This window comes from Danio rerio, chromosome 12, assembly GCF_049306965.1.
Source record: "Danio rerio strain Tuebingen ecotype United States chromosome 12, GRCz12tu, whole genome shotgun sequence".
Taxonomy (NCBI): domain Eukaryota; kingdom Metazoa; phylum Chordata; class Actinopteri; order Cypriniformes; family Danionidae; genus Danio; species Danio rerio.
The window spans coordinates 7,659,828-7,675,929 of NC_133187.1; the positions used below are offsets into that span (position 1 = coordinate 7,659,828).

A 16,102-nucleotide genomic window follows, 5' to 3' on the forward strand; every position below is an offset into this window, starting at 1 on the left:
TTACTTATTCAATTGATTATGTCCAACATGTTGTATTTAATTTATTTGTATTTTTATTTAATAATTTTAGATTTAGTTAACTTGGTGCATGAAGTTAAACTAAATGAAACTATATTGCCCTCAGTTGCCAAAGCATCTATCTGTGCTGTTCCTGAGTTGGAGGACTTTTTGACTCCAGAGGTAGGGTAAGGCCATATTTTCAACTTTTAATGCGAAAGATAATGATCATCAATTATGAATTATGCTCACAATCATATGCACATCTGCTCAAAAAGCTATAGAGACTGCAGTTATAGTTGTTTGCTTGCAGTTATGGTCTAGACTGCACAGAGGAAGAGGATGGAGAGAGGTTGAATCAGGGATGTTTAATAAATGCTGCTGTAATTTTTAAGATTTGTTGGATGAATTATTATAGTCACTGAGCCTTGTACCTTGTGTGACCCGGTGAATTACTTTCTGTAACCTTAAAGTTTAATTGGAACTACACCCAAGGAAATACTCAAGTGGTATCATGAAAAGATGGAGATTTGCTTTAACTAAAAGAGTTAACTCAAATAAATGGAACACATATATTTATATGTGCACAGTTGTATCCAAATAATAGCAGTACAACATCAGTAACCTTTTGAAACACTTATCAGTAAACAGTGTTATTTGTGCATTAAAAGGATCCACGTACATGTGCAAGTAATTTTGCAATAGAAAAGCAGCACACCCAACTGTTCCTCCATGTATGCTTCATGTTTGAGTAATTGGCTAATGCACTGAAGCATGTTCAAAATAACAGCAGTGTGGAATTCAATCAGAGAATAAATGAATTCATTCATTCTGTAAAGAAAAAACAGATCAGATGTCATCAAGTTGCTCATCAAGACTTTTATATCAGTATGTTCATGTACTTCTAACTGAAACTGAATATTGAGTAAGGGGAGGGGATTTTTTTTGATTTAGTGGCTAATTCGAATAAATTCGTGCGATCTAATTCATGCAATTTAGTACGATTTGCTCATCCCCCAGTGACGGTTGGGTTTAGGGGTGGGGTTAGGTGCCACACCTCCTTTTTAAAAATCATAAAATTTCGTACGACTGAACTCGTATGAAATTGTACGAATTAGCCACTAAACTGGCAAAACGTAAAATTCGTACGTTTTCTCGTGAGATCAGGCTGGTCATTCTCTTGTAGAAAACTAATAGTAAGAAAAGTGTGGTTAAGAATACTGTGGCTAAAGCCGTCAAACTGATGTCCACAGAGAAGGACCGCCATTTTGAAGCCGAAGAAGATTTGATTGAAGACAAAACAAAATGTTTCCAGTGTATTAACTTGTGTGAATTAATTGTTCACCTGAAGAATAACAATGTGTGCTAAAACAAAAAAACACTGTAAATTTCAAATTCGGGGCAGCACGGTGGCTCAGTGGTTAGCACTTTCGCCTCACAGCAAGAAGATTGCTAGTCTGACTCTCGGATTGGCCAGTTGGCATTTCAGTGTTGATGTTTTCTGTGTTTGCATGTTCTCAAGTTGGTTTCCCCCACAGTCCAAAGACATGGGCTATAGGTGAATTGAATAAACTAAATTGGCTGTAGTGTATAAGTGTTTGTGTGAATGAGAGTGTATGGGTGTTTCCCAGTACTGGGTTGCCGCTGGAAGGGCATCTGCTGTGTAAAACATATGCTGGAATAGTTTACGGAAGTGAGTGGACACGGGCGTGAATGGCACTCGCGAGAGAAATTTGAGATCTGAATAAAAACTGTACACAGCTGCCTCTGGTGGATTTACAAAAACTGCAGAAAAACATAGCTCCTGGGACATATTTGGCGCTCTCTAGAAATGTATTTAGTGGTATGTTTTTAGAATGAGGTCACACTTTATTTTGATGGTCCATTTGTTGAATTAAAGTTACATTGCATTTACATGCCAACTAAATCTCATTAGATTTTAAGTAGACTGTTAGGTTGGTATTAGGATTGGGGAAAAGTGAAAGTTGACACGTACTTGAAAAGTTTCTTATAGTCAATTAAATGTCTGTTGAATGTCTGCATCAACAGACATTAAGCAGACAGTATACTAATACTCAAATGGACCAAGGTTGGAAATGGTAGCAAAGAATGCAAGAAGCAATTTCTTTAAAACGCTACCACACTTTTTTTTTTTTTTCATGAGCAGGGTTGCTTCTCACACAGTGTTGTACTAGTTTTGCTTATTCCATTGATTCTTTCATTCCCATTGCTTTGATTATAAATTTAACATAAGAGTTTTCATAAGAGCTTTCGGTTGCTCATTTCAATCTGAATTTTCATAAGGGTACTAAAACTTCTCCATTCTTTCATTAATTTTCTTTTTGGCTTAGTCCCTTTATCAATCTGGGGTCACCACAGTGGAATGAACCGCCAACTTATCAAGCATAGGTTTTATGTAGCAGATGCCCTTCCAGCTGCAACCCATCTCTGGGAAAGATCCATACACACTCATACGCTACAGACAATTTAGCCTACCCAATTCACTTGTACCGGATGTCTTTTGACTGTTCAGGAAAACAGAGCACCGGGAGGAAACCCACGCAAACGCAGGAGAGAACATGCAAACTCCACACAGAAACGCCAACTGACCCAGGCGTGGCTCGAAGCAGCGACCTTCTTGCTGTGAGGCGACAGCACTACCTACTGCACCACTGCGTCAGGAATTCAGGAAAAATATATGTATGACACAATAAGCAATGAGTTGATCTGAGTTTCTGATGGTCTTGTTTTGCTCAGTATTGGCTGTACATGTTGCTCCAGGGGAGGCAAAGGCTTCAAAATCTAAAGCATAATGCAAACTCAGGAAACACTGATAAAGAGAGAGCTGTGCTCAGTTTCTGGGACTCCACCAGCTCTCAGAGGAATCTGTTCACCTTTAAAGTTTGGTGTGACAAACAGATAAAAATAAAAATAAAAATCTGAGATTTAGAAGAATTTACATTTCAGCACCTCTTTTCTGGCTTTTATTACATGGCTATATAGATAGATCATGGTTTTGCAGAAATACTGTGTGCTTGAATTGTTAACTTAATTGTTAACAAGATTGTTAACAATGTACATTGTTAATGTACTTAATTATATGTAGAAAGCCTCCATTGTTTACCTTTAATTAAGATATTGTCCTTCCTCAAAGAAAGTCTTCACATGCAAGAGATGGTAAGAAATGTATGCATACACCTAACATACACCCAGTGCTATGTTGTGCCAGGCACAAAACAAACATCTTCTGCTGGTTTAATTAATTATATTTTATTTAATTATGCGCATGTTTTTTTTTTTTTTTTTTTAAATGGCAAACGCATTTCCACCCATTTGTGCACCCTTGTTTTAAGGCACATTGCTACTTTAAACTGAAATAGACCTTCAAATGGCACTTGGTCTTTTTATTTGATGTTATTTAAAAACTTTAAGGATATTCAACTCCCTTTAAGGCAAGTCATTTCACTCTCGGCCATCTTCGAAACACCTCTCTTAATCTAAATATGCTGGGGCATTCTGTCTGAAAGTGGAAACATCAAATTCTCCAAAACTTTTTTACATATTTGGAATCCTCAATAAAATAAAACAATAGCTGTCTCATAAGTTTCGTTTCTAAACATTTGAATCAATCAAAATCAGCATATTTTTAGGTTGCCCAAGCTAATGTACATGTGCACTCGAAAGGAACGAGATCACGACACCATACGATCATTACCCAGTGAATGACAATGTGTAGAACAGCCATAAATGAGATTGATCGCGCTGCTCTTCTGAAGAAATTCAACTAGGTCTTGTTGGTGAATCTTCTCCAGAAATAACAGCAGCTATGTTTACAAGATTGTGGGGCGTTTGAGTAGTTGCTTTCATGTAATGTGCATTTGATAAGACAGACTGTACCTCGCGTTAGTTTCTTACGGATTACAAAACCAGACAACTTTTGTTTTCAAGTGCACACTTGGTTCATTTAAAAGCACATATTTCAAGCATTATGCGGATACTGCAACAAGAATCAGTCCAAGGCACTCGAGTAAAGTGAAAAAATTAAAAAGCCTTTATTCACATGGCTAAATCTCTAAAAAACCTATGCGTTTCGGCAGAAGTCTGCCTTCATCAGGGTAACCATTATGCGGATACATTTATGTTTGTGAAGCAAGTATTCCAGTGTTTGTTGACCACCAAACTGTTTATATCGATCGATGGTTGGCTCCTGTACTAGTAAACGAGGCTTCATTCGCCATATTGACCGCTACAGTTTTCCCCATTTTAATCTATACGAGTGACATGTCTTGTGTATTCTATTGACCTTATTCTGCAATGCGGGAGTGCACTCGTTTTTGTGATTGTGTAGAACTTCCGATTCAGTCGATTCAACATCTAAAAATAAATGGAAGTGATCGAGACCGGAAGTCCTGAGCTAAAAAGATTCTAATGGCTGCGCCCGCTCTTACGTAAAGAATAAGGTGAATAGTCTTTGGTGATATGCACCTATATAACCTCATACATGTTGCTTGTTACACACACAGGGATGCGTAGCAGCACACAAACATCTTTAAATATTATAAATAAAAGGATTAAATAAATGTAAAAGGTTATTGTTTACATGAAAATTAAAAAACCAATACGAGAAGATCCATGTCTTCAATGGTAAAGCATTCAGTTTTCTGTTTACATAGTCTGCCATGTAAAAAGCAAATCTGCTATGGCACAACTGAAATTCAGACAACTGGAAATCAATAATTGTTTCAGTTTAATTTACTATTTGAGTCTGAAAGGTCCTTTATTTTGCAAAATGACCGCATTTTCTTGGGTATTTCCTGGTCACTTGAGCGCCAAAATTGAACAAACAACCTAGCGAAATGAGTAAAAATCAGATTTCTTTGGAAAGTTTCTTTGCGTAGGGGGAAAGGGCTAAGAGAAGGACCCACAAACTGCCAAGGAATGGATCTGCAATTAAATTCCCAACAAATCAGGTGAATCTAGCATGTCTGCGCAAGAAGATCAACTGCTGGAGATTGCAATGATGGTGGCCCTTTAGGGGCCGTTCACATATTTCGTCTTTTCCATGTGCAAGTTCGTTATTTCCAATGGAGGTGCGTGGCTGGTGCGCACAAATTGGGAGCGATGCGCGCAAACCAGTTGAAAACATCTTTCAGAATGCCGCAAGCGCACTGCGAGTCAAGAACAGTGACAAGAACTGATGCTGCAGCTTTATACATTGTATGCAACATACAAATTTTAGTAGACTAATTACTTCAGACAATCACAGAACAACCAAACACTGCACTGCTTTTTAATTTCACCATAAATAAAATACGTTTTAGAGTTACAGCAATGTTTTGTCAGCTTGTCATCCTCTGAGAAAACACTGATGGTCGCTTAGCAGTGTACGAAGAACCACAGCCCCCAACCCTCTAGGCCACAGTAAATTTTCAAGCATTGACTGGTCTGCAATGATTAAAAAGGTTGAGGACCACTGGTTTAATGGACATTATGCCCAAAACACACTCATAACTCATTAAGAGAATAAAGACAACTCTTTCAGACCATGTGCTGGGCACATCAATCATTTTTCCCCTTTTTAAAATAGTAAAAGTGGATTTTCCTAAGTGTAAAATCATTCTAAATGCACCAACGCCGAAAACAGGTGTAACACTATAATACAACCAAACCCATTAAAGTGTCAGATGCAGTTTGTTTTTGAGGCGTGTATTGGCCTATAGTCATGAATAAAGTATTACAAAATGGAGCTAACAGTTTTATCATGCTTAATTAATCAGTTGTGTATTCAATGAAACATCTTTAGATTTTAAATTCATAAATATTGTACTACAAAATATGTTCTTGGAGCAATACTGTTCGATGTTTGTGGCAAGCTACTGCCAACTCAAAATTAAAAAAAAAAAAAAAAAAAAAAAAAGACGCAGGACTCCCCTTTCTATCAAATCGGATCAGATCAAATCCACTTACTCCTTGAGCAAATACAATAACTGGCATCTGAAACTCAAGGGATTGAATTGACTTTTAATCTTTAGGCAAGATTGAGCAGAATGTGGTGACCTGTGGTTTTACGGCTGATGTGGGTCGGTAGGCGGGTTAAGGCCATTTGAGCACTGGTAAATATTAAGGACTTAAGACAAACAGTGAGGAAAAAGTGACTTTAGATGGTATTGAGCACAGGGAGATGATAACAGCCGTTAATCTGGGGTGATCTGGAAAGATCAATATGGGAATAGCCCAAGGTGAGAAAAGAAAGGTCAATGAATGTTGACTAGGAAAGAGAAGGATGACTTTCCATTATCTCTTATCCATTTCATTCTCTTGACCTATGCGTGTCTGCGTTTGGCCAGAGAGTATTTACATAATTCCAAAGCTTCCAAAAGATGAAATATTCATATAATTTTTTTTTAAATATCAATACTTCTTTCTGACTTTCAAAACTCTTGAGACTAATGCATTAAAAGTAAAGAGGGTGTAGAAAGACCTGACCTCAGATTTCTGCTGAGTGTTGGATTTACTGAACAAAGTCCTTGTAGCTGTTGGGATCTATATTATTCACCAGTCAATGCCGCTGTGTTCTCTTCAACCCCACCTTGAAAGTAACGATCCGAACACGCAAGTGAAACAACGTTCCCTTCTGTGATAAATGCAATGGAAAGAGAACCTGTTTATTTGTTGGACAAAACTGACATTTCTTATACTTTAAATGTAATATAGCAAATTATATTTTACTTTTAGATTCATTCAGCTCAATTCATCTTTATTTCTATAGCACTTTAACAATGTAGATTGTGTCAAAGCAGCTTAACATGGAGGTTCTGGTAAACTGAAATGGTGTCAGTCCAGTTTTCAGAGTTGAATTTTAGTTTAGTTCAGTGTGGTTTAATTTTCACTGCTGAAAGTCCAAACACTCTAGAGTAAATCCATTGATGTGCAGCTCCACAAGTCCTAAAACCGAGCAAGCCAGTGGTAAAAGTGGCGATGAACAAAACTGCACCAATTGAAAAAAAGTAAAGGAAATAAAAAACCTGAAGAGAAATCAGTCTCAGTTGTGCACAACCATGCAGAGCTTCAGTCTATCGTGGAGAAGTTGCTGGTGTGAGTAGGTCACCGGTCAGTGTTCAGGCTCGCCCAAAGAATCAATGATCAATGGAGACTTGTTTGTCACTGGGTTCTTTCCGGACTCATTCTCCATGCTCTCGAGTCTTAATCTAAATTTTTAATAATAACAACATTAACATAACTTTCCCTCTCCAACAACATTTATTTTCTAATGATATTTTACTGGCAGAAGGATGGGACAACCTGTCAATCACATAAGATCAGGACTGGAGCAAGCTGAACTACCGCTCTAGGCAAAGGACGATCACGCCGCCCTCAAACCGAAAGTAAAAATGCAAATGACCGGTTATCATAACAGACATAACTGAGAACGCGGGTGTTGAGGAATGTGTCGCGGACGTAACCGAGGACGCAGGTGTTGAGGGAGGTGTCGCGGACGTAAATGAGGACGCAGGTGTTGAGGGAGGTGTCGCGGACGCCGCCCTCTCTATTTTCCGCCCTAGGCAGTCACCTAGGTCGCCTCTATGGCCGCGCAGGCCCTGCATAAGACCAATGGCAAATGACAATGATCCAATCAGTTTCTCAAGGTCAAAATGTTTTGCTCATAATTAACACACATTAGGAACAATAACAGTATCAATTTTATGATGATCTTAAGCACATCCATTAAACTAGAGCACGTATCCTTTCACAGTCCTCATGAAATCAAAATAAGGTTTTGTAGATATTAGTACAAGTACGTCAGTCCTAAGGATATCTATAAGCTACACTCACCAACCACTTTATTAGGTACAACTGTCCAACTGCTTGTTCACACAAACTTCTAATCAGCCAATCACATGGCAGCAACTCAATGCATTTAGGCATGTAGACATGGTCAAGACGATCTGCTGCAGTTCAAACCGAGCATCAAAATGGGGAGGAAAGGTGATTTGAAGGTGGCATGGTTGTTGGTGTCAGACGGGCTGGTCTGAGTATTAAAGAAACTGCTGATCTACTGGGATTTTCACACACAACCATCACTAAAAAAAAAAGGTATTATCCAGTGAGCGGCAGTTCTGTGGGTGCAAATTTCTTGTTGATGCCAGAGGTCAGAGGAGAATGGCCAAACTGGCTCGAGCTGATCAAAAGGCAACAGAAACTCAAATAACCACTCATTACAATAAAGGTATGCAGAAGAGCATCGCTGAATGCACAAATATGCACTACCTAGAGGCGCATGGGGTTCAGCAGCAGAAGACCACACTGGGTGCCACTCCTGTCAACCAGTGATGAAGATTTTAATTTACTAAACCTATATGAAGACACATTTAATTGGGTGAGTGGAGGGCCCTATGAAACTGCCATTATATGTCTTTGAAAACAGGTGACAGGTTAAGGCAAAGGGGTCAAAAAAGAGCACGAGAGAGGACTTGAGGATACAATGAGAACCATCTGTGTCAGAAAAGCATAAAATGTATACAACATATGTAGAAACTGTCATGTATGTTTGAAAAGACCTATACTGTACAGGAGAGAAGAGTCCAGTCTAGATGTTTGAAACATAGATACTAGTCATGATTACCAAATGTGAACTGTATGTGTAAAAACAGTGATGAATACATTAGATCTTTACATTTGAGAAGCGGCTTTAAATAGGGGTCGTAAAGAAGTAGGAGCTGGAAGAGGCCTGTTGAACCAGTAAACAGCTGTGAAAACACAAAGTTGGGAGGAAGCCAGGATAAAGGGGATAGCAAATGTGAGGGACATTAGATTGTCCTTGAGTGAGACTAGGGATGGGTCTGCTTAAAGACCTCTCTGCTTTTTTGAAAAAATATTCCAATAAAGAATATTCTTCTGATATTCATAACCCCCAGTCTGAGTTTGATTCAGTAAGAGAAAAACAGAAAACCACGACACCAGAAACTGAGGCTACAATTCGCACAGGCTCAGCAATAGAAGACTGGACAATAGAAGATTGGAGAAATGTCTGGTGTGATGAGTCTCGATTTCTGCTGCAGCGTTTAGATAGTAGGCTCAGAACAACTAAGGCTGGTGGTGGTAGTGGAATGGTGTGGGGGATGTTTTCTTGAAACACTTTGGGACCATTAGTACCAATTGACAATGATCCAATCAGTTTCTCAAGGTCAAAATGTTTTACTAACAGTACCTAATAAAGTGGCCGGTGAGTGTAGTGTGTTAAACAAAATAAGATATAAACATCCAAAGCTTGCCATTCTCTTGTGAGACTCTCTCTCTTTGTATGAGACTTGTTTACTGCATTGAAATTTGTCAGTTTTTGTTCATATGAACGCATCAAAAAATATAACAGCCAGTGAAATTGCTGTATGATGCAATTAAGCATTGAAATATATAAGACATAACATTAATTTTCACAGAAATTGTGCATGCTTGTGTGTACTAAAGAAAAATTATAAAATGAGGGCCTTGAAACAGTCAAACTGCATGTACATTAAATTTATGTAGACCTACAACATATTAAAGATGATGAAAGTAATTTCTTTTTGTTATTATTATTATTTAGTTAGTTTATTTGATAAGACAGTAGAGAATTGACAGGAAAGCATGGGGAGCAGAGAGAGGGAAAGGATCGGCATTGGACCACAAAGCAGAATCGAACTTGGGTCGCTGCGACCACCTGAGTGCATATGTCAACGCACTGACCACTACACCACTGACGCCGATGAGTGATTTCTTTTTTTTTTTTGGGAAAAGCATGGTTAAACCTTTTTTTCTAACAGATATCACTGAAATATTAATGTTTAGTCATAGTGTTTAATGTTTTTTATCCTATTATAAAGAATGGATGTCATACCTTGACCATATCCAGTCATACCTGAATGCTTAATGTATGACACAATATGGAATAAACATTTCTAACACTTCTTTTTTCTACTTCTGCTTTATCAAAACTCTCAAGTTTAAACAGATATTCAAGGTAGTGGCTTGTGCCATTTCACACAGTCATACATGTTAATAATGGAGGTTTTTGGTAGCAGTTTATTTACAACACCTTTAATTTTGAGTCCGGCTTTTTGCAAGAATTGGCCTGTGTCATACTGGCCCGAGTATAACATTGCATGGTAATGTGTTTTTGGATGAGCTACGGCACCCTGGCCTGTTTACTGAGAGCAGAAAGAGGCTGAAAACACCTGCTGCGCTGCACATGATTTCTCCAGTGTGATGATTTTTGGAGTCCCGTTTCAAACAGCATGTCACAAACATCCAAACAAGAGCTCTAAAGATTCAGCTTGGTTTCTGGTTTGTTTATGCTTCTGAATTTCTCTGGTCAAATGCTACATTTCCAGATCTTGCCAGTCAGTCACTTTCTAATGGCGCATACAATTTACCAGGGATATAGGAAAGGTTTAATATAAGGTCTTTTTAATGGTTGAAATTGAAAATTGGTCATCAGTAAGAATGTATTTGCCTTTTAGTCAGACACTACGAAACACTGATTGATGAGTTAACCAGCCACTCTGAATTCGATGAAACGGCCTATTGAAATTGGTGAGTGGAATCAGCATGTGGGACCACTCCATCACATATGGGTATTTACTGTCAGTGGAACTGTAGCTGATTCTTCAGATTTTTGCTTCAAAAGCAAGCCACTCTCCAAGTCTATGGTTTTAAGTGTTTTAAGAACTTTCACTGATGATTGGTACATTCAGTGGCAGTGTTGCATTGTGCCCCATGGCACTTCACTGGGAATTTTTCACTCGTTCCCACGAGAGAAAATAAAATTCCACACTAGGAGAGCAACATGGTCGGTGCGCAATGTGGTCGGTGCAATCTTTCCCCTGGAAGATGCTCACGATTGATCTGTTACATGTCTGGGCATGGTTGATGTAGTGCTTACAAGTAGCACTTGTTCTCACAGAGAGAGAGGGGGAATTTCTTTGACAGTGCTGAGATTGTGCTGTAAAAGTTTTAGCCTTCTCTGTTACTACCCACAGGGCTGTTTGAGCACAGGGAGATCTGAAGATTAAACTGGCACTTGTGACGTGTCTCAGGTTGGGTGTTCTCTTGACCACTGGTACATCAGCAAATGCCACTTCCATGGGCTCTGTCAGCTTTTTTAGTTCTGCCCAGCCTGTCCTTGCAACTTCATTTGAACAATCCAACTTGGCTACGCGATTCAGTTCACGATTCAGGGGCCTCAGGTATCAACACTGCGTACGCACAAAACCTTTGAGTACGCCAGGTTTCACGCTCAGAATCGCTCACGTTTGGATTTACTAACGATGAACTGAACGTGGGAATGTGCGCAGCTCCATGGCAGCTTTATGGCTGGCGTACGTTTTTTGTGCGTGTCTGTTTTATTTCCATTGGCGACTCCTAGAGGCAGTTGTGTTAAATTGCACTCTACAAAGTGTCTGAGCCTTGCAGCTGTATGAGACGGGTTCATCTAGCAGGTATATAGGGTTTCCATACCATACAGTTGACCAGCTAAACATTAAAGCACAATTTGCAGCGGTCGCCTGTTTTCCAAATGTAATCTGAGCTATCTACTGCACGCACATTCCTATAAAGACACCATCTGAAGATGAATTTGCATGCGTGAATCAGAAACATTTCCATTCAATAAATGTGCAAATAAAATATGATGCACACACTTATTAAAGATTCCTACATGTCTTTCTTGTGATAAATAGTAGGCAAAATCTGATATGTAGCGGGGGAAAAAAGAAGAAAGAGTTTATCAGACGCTGGATTCGAACCGAGTTCATGCTTGAACGTGTCAAAACAAATTGGCATGCGTCTTACGAGCTGCGCCACTGAAACTGTGAAAGATTCCGCAACATTTTACACCTATAAATCACACTATTTCTTTTTTAATTCACTCAGTGCGATGTTTAGACCCAACTGTGTTAACCGCATCAGCTAAACTCTATTTTTTTCTTTTGTTGTAAATTCCGGAGAACAAATTTGCAAATAACACCACTTTTCTCCGGTCTACCTTTGAAAGCAGCACCTCCAATTCACATTCTGTTCAAAGTTTCTCTTTTTGCTTGCTTTTGCCATTGCTTTTTCGTTGGGTTTTGCCAAAGTAAAGTCATTAGCATATTCATACAGGGGAGGAGGCAGGGAGGGGTTTTGTGCTCGTGCATGTTGCGCTCAGTTTCACGTTCATCCTGATGTACAAAAGAATATGCGTGAGATTCGGCGTACGCAGCGTTTCATACATCTGAATTTTCTGCGTACGCACATTTACAGCTTTGTGCGTACGCAATGTTTTAGTATGATTTCCACGCAAGTCTTCGTACATAAGGCCCCAGATGGCCTCACAAGTTCAGGGATGTGTATTTCATGACTGTGGCCACCCCTGTCTTGCGTGGGGAGATTGTGGTCCTCCTGGCTAAATGTTGATTTATACTTCTGCGTTGATGGCACATGGATGGTCCAGCGCAGTGTTTGCACAGCCACATACTCCTCACCGTGGCTGAAGTCGATTCTGATCCGCACCTCTCAAAACTGTAACTACACTTCATGATGACGCACATCACAAGCTGATTGGTCAGCTTGGTATTGTTAACAAACGTTAATGGGGTTGTGAGCCGTGGGAGAGAACAGAGCCCCGCTGGCATGAGTGTTTAACAAGTGTCGAGTAGCCTGGAGGAGTTCCAGAAGGACGTTTTTGTTTTGTACTAGCTTTATGATTAAATTTGATGCATGTCTGCCAGCTCCTCCCTCTGAATGAGCAAGTTTTGGCTACTTGTATAGTAAGGTCGCATTACAGGTATTTCCGGTCTAAACACAACTCAACACAGAGGAACACAGAAACATAGTAACCCCACTCCCAGCTAGCATTTTGGAAGTACTATTGCAGAGCAACACAAACAAAATGCAGAAGTATAAATGCAGAGCTCTGCGTAAGGCATACACCGTGGGTTACGGAAATCGCTCGTCGCAGAAGTATAATTTAGTTTTAAAGATGCGATTGCATCAACCACTCCTAGGATGAAGAGCAGGTTTTACAGTCCTTAAATCTATGATATCCAAAAAGACTGGTGTGTTACGACCAACTATAGATCTGCGCATTTTGAATAACTCCTACTATAGTACTTGCAGGTATCAAAATAAATGATGCATACTTCCATATCTCGATTCTCCCTCATCATAGATTGTTTCTTTAGTTTGTGTTGGAAGGTCGGGGATGGCTGTGCAAGGTCTTAAACTTTGTGCTCTCCCTGTCTCAGAAGTTCTTCAAGAAGGTAATGGGGTAGATCCCTGTCCCCTCTTTGAAATGGCTATTGCTACGTTTCCAAGTTTCCTACCACTCCAATTCAAGACCAGGTAGTAAACCTGCAAGTTCTGCCTTTGGAGGAACCAGTCCCACCTCTAGCACTGATGTGTCCTGTTCACTTGTTGTGCATTTAATGTGGATCACACAGAATCATAGCCTTCTCAAGACATTCATTGGCCCACTAGATACCCACACTTTGGCCATATCCCTAGTGGATGCCATCACCTTGTTGTACCAGTCACAAGATAAATCATGCCCCCCTGTGGGTAAGAGCTCACTCGACAAGGAGTGCTGTCTCTTCCTGGCCACTAGTGCATGGTGCCTCTCTAACAGACATCTGTGTAGCTACTGGCTGGTCAATGCCAGACACATCCACAAAATTCTACAATCTTTAAGTGGAGCTGGTTTTCTCCTAGTTGCACCAGGTAACTGTGAGGGAGCTCTATCACCTGGGGATTACTGCACTTAATATCTCTCTGCTTGTAAGTTCCTTATAGCTAAACTCTGGAGGGTTCATCCACAGCCCTCAACACCTGTTAGGTTCTTGGCCCAGTACTTATGCTGTATGCCCACTTTGTCACCCCAGGTATTGGGGAACAGTGCCTCAAATGCATAGTACCTTCCTGGTTAGTTCATCTTCTACAAGGATTTCCCCCCTGGGTATACATGTGTCTTCCCTACCAGCTAGCCATCTTAACCATAAGGGCTGGCCCACATGCACTCTACCACAATTAGGGATGGCTGACGTGAAACTGATGTTTCGACACAGTGTCGAGATCCCGAAGCGCAAGTGTTTCGAAACACTGCACCGAAGCATGATCCGAAGCACCCAAGTCACGTGACTAAAGTGTTTCGAAACACCTAGTCACGTGACTAAAGCGATTCAAAGCATCGATCAGCTTAGAAACGTTTCGAGACCTGGCGAATCCTCATTTGACTGCCAAGGTCATCAATCAATGTCTGTGTCATATGGCTTAGAGGACTGTCTGTTTGGTCCTTGATCCTATGCTTTGCATGATGTTTTGGGTTCGAATCCCAACTTGTACAAATACTCTGAAATCATGGTTTTATGAATTTAATCATGTTTCTGTTTTGTGTAGCCTAAATAGGATACAGCTGCAGTTACGCCATCAATTTAGCATCATTTTTGTAACACTGTAAAACAATAATAAATATTTTTACAGTATGGATGGGTTTAGGTAGACATTAATAAAATACAATAAATGGGAAATTTAATGAATAATATAAATAATTCTTGATAACTTCAGGCCACCGTTTTTGATCTAGCAACAACCCTGTTTTAAGACAAAAACAAGACATATTTATTCACAAATTGTTCAATCGGATATCAGACCAATGTTGAAACAAAACGATACAAGAGCAAAGCATTACCAATTGGTTTTAAAAACAACAGTCATAGTCTGGCTTCGAAACCTAATAACCCTGCATGGAAGTCTGACGCCTTAACCACTATACTATGTTACTTAATGGAGTCATTATACAAAGTTGGGCTTAATCCCTCAATTTGTTCAACTGTTCTTTGCTGAAGCTGTTTTAGTGCAATACATAAAAAATGACCACTAGATGTCACTGTAGAGTGGGGTTTCGAAACGTTTCGAAGCTTCGACACATTTGCTTCGACTGTTTCAGTGTTTCACGAAGCCTCGCTTTGCCCACCACTAACCACAATATCTCCCCACTGAGCAGTATGTGGTCTCTGCAGTGTATTTTCCCATTGTGACTAAAACATTTTCCAAACATGCTATTTTATTCAAAATCTCTAGCATTAGCTTTGCTAGATAAAACTCGCTATGACCCTATTGAAAAATAACAAAATGGTAATTCCAGAGCCTCTATGGCAGGGGTGTCCAAACTCTGTCCTGGAGAGTCCGTGTCCTGATGAGTTTATCTCCAACTTGCTTCAACATACCTGCCAGGAAGTTTCTAGTATATCTAGTAAGAGCTGAATTAGCTAGTTCAGGTGTGTCTGATTAGGGTTCGAGCTAAACTCTCCTGGACACTGGCCCTCCAGGACCGAGTTTAGACACCCCTGCTCTGGGGAATAAGTGATTATGCCTTTGTTGGCACTTATATGCTCACGTTAGACACTTGAAAACATGTGTTTTCACAGAATGCAACACATGGTTCAGTAGTTGTGGAGTTTTCTATAGGGACCCTAATTAATACATTATGCAATGTAACTTGTAATGAAAGATTGAAAACAATGTTCTGGCTACATACTGTATGCAACTCTCATTCCCTGAAGGAGGAAAAAAGAGGTTAAAGCTCTATGACTACAACTCCAAACCACCAGCTGAACGCTTATATATAAATTGATTTGTATCCTTGAGAAGATTATGACTAAATTAAAGATAGGGATATTTATTTTCAGAATCATATTTAATTAAAATAGGGAAACAACTATCAATGGTCTAGTAAACCTTTTTCAGCAAACAAACAGCCATATTCAGCAGTGTTCCCCAACCTTGTTCCTGGAGGCACACCAACAGTACATACTTTAGATGTCTCCCTTATCTGACCCATTCATTTCAGGATTTTGAGCCTCTTTTAATGTTCTGATGAGTTGATTCAGGTGTGTTTGAATAGGAAGAGGTTGGAAATGTGTACTTTTGGTGTGCCTTCAGGAGCAGGGTTGAGAAACACTGCTGTATGTGACTGTTTATTTGCTGAAAATGTTTACTAGGCCATTGATAGTTATTTCCCCTATTTTTAATTAAACTTTTTCCAGCAAACAGTCATATACAGCAGTGTTTCCCAACCCTGTTCCTAGAGGCACAC

General features: G+C 39.6%; 1 protein-coding gene across 1 annotated transcript in view; it reads right to left on the reverse strand.

The window, feature by feature from the left end:
• Positions 1-353: 353 nt before the first annotated feature.
• si:dkey-187i8.2 overlaps positions 354-16,102 on the reverse strand; it is a 53,945-nt gene continuing 38,196 nt past the window's right edge. Inside the window, exon 7 of the mRNA XM_073918142.1 lies at positions 354-828. The gene's annotated coding sequence lies outside the window, so the exon portion shown is untranslated. The remainder of the gene's footprint in view (positions 829-16,102) is intronic.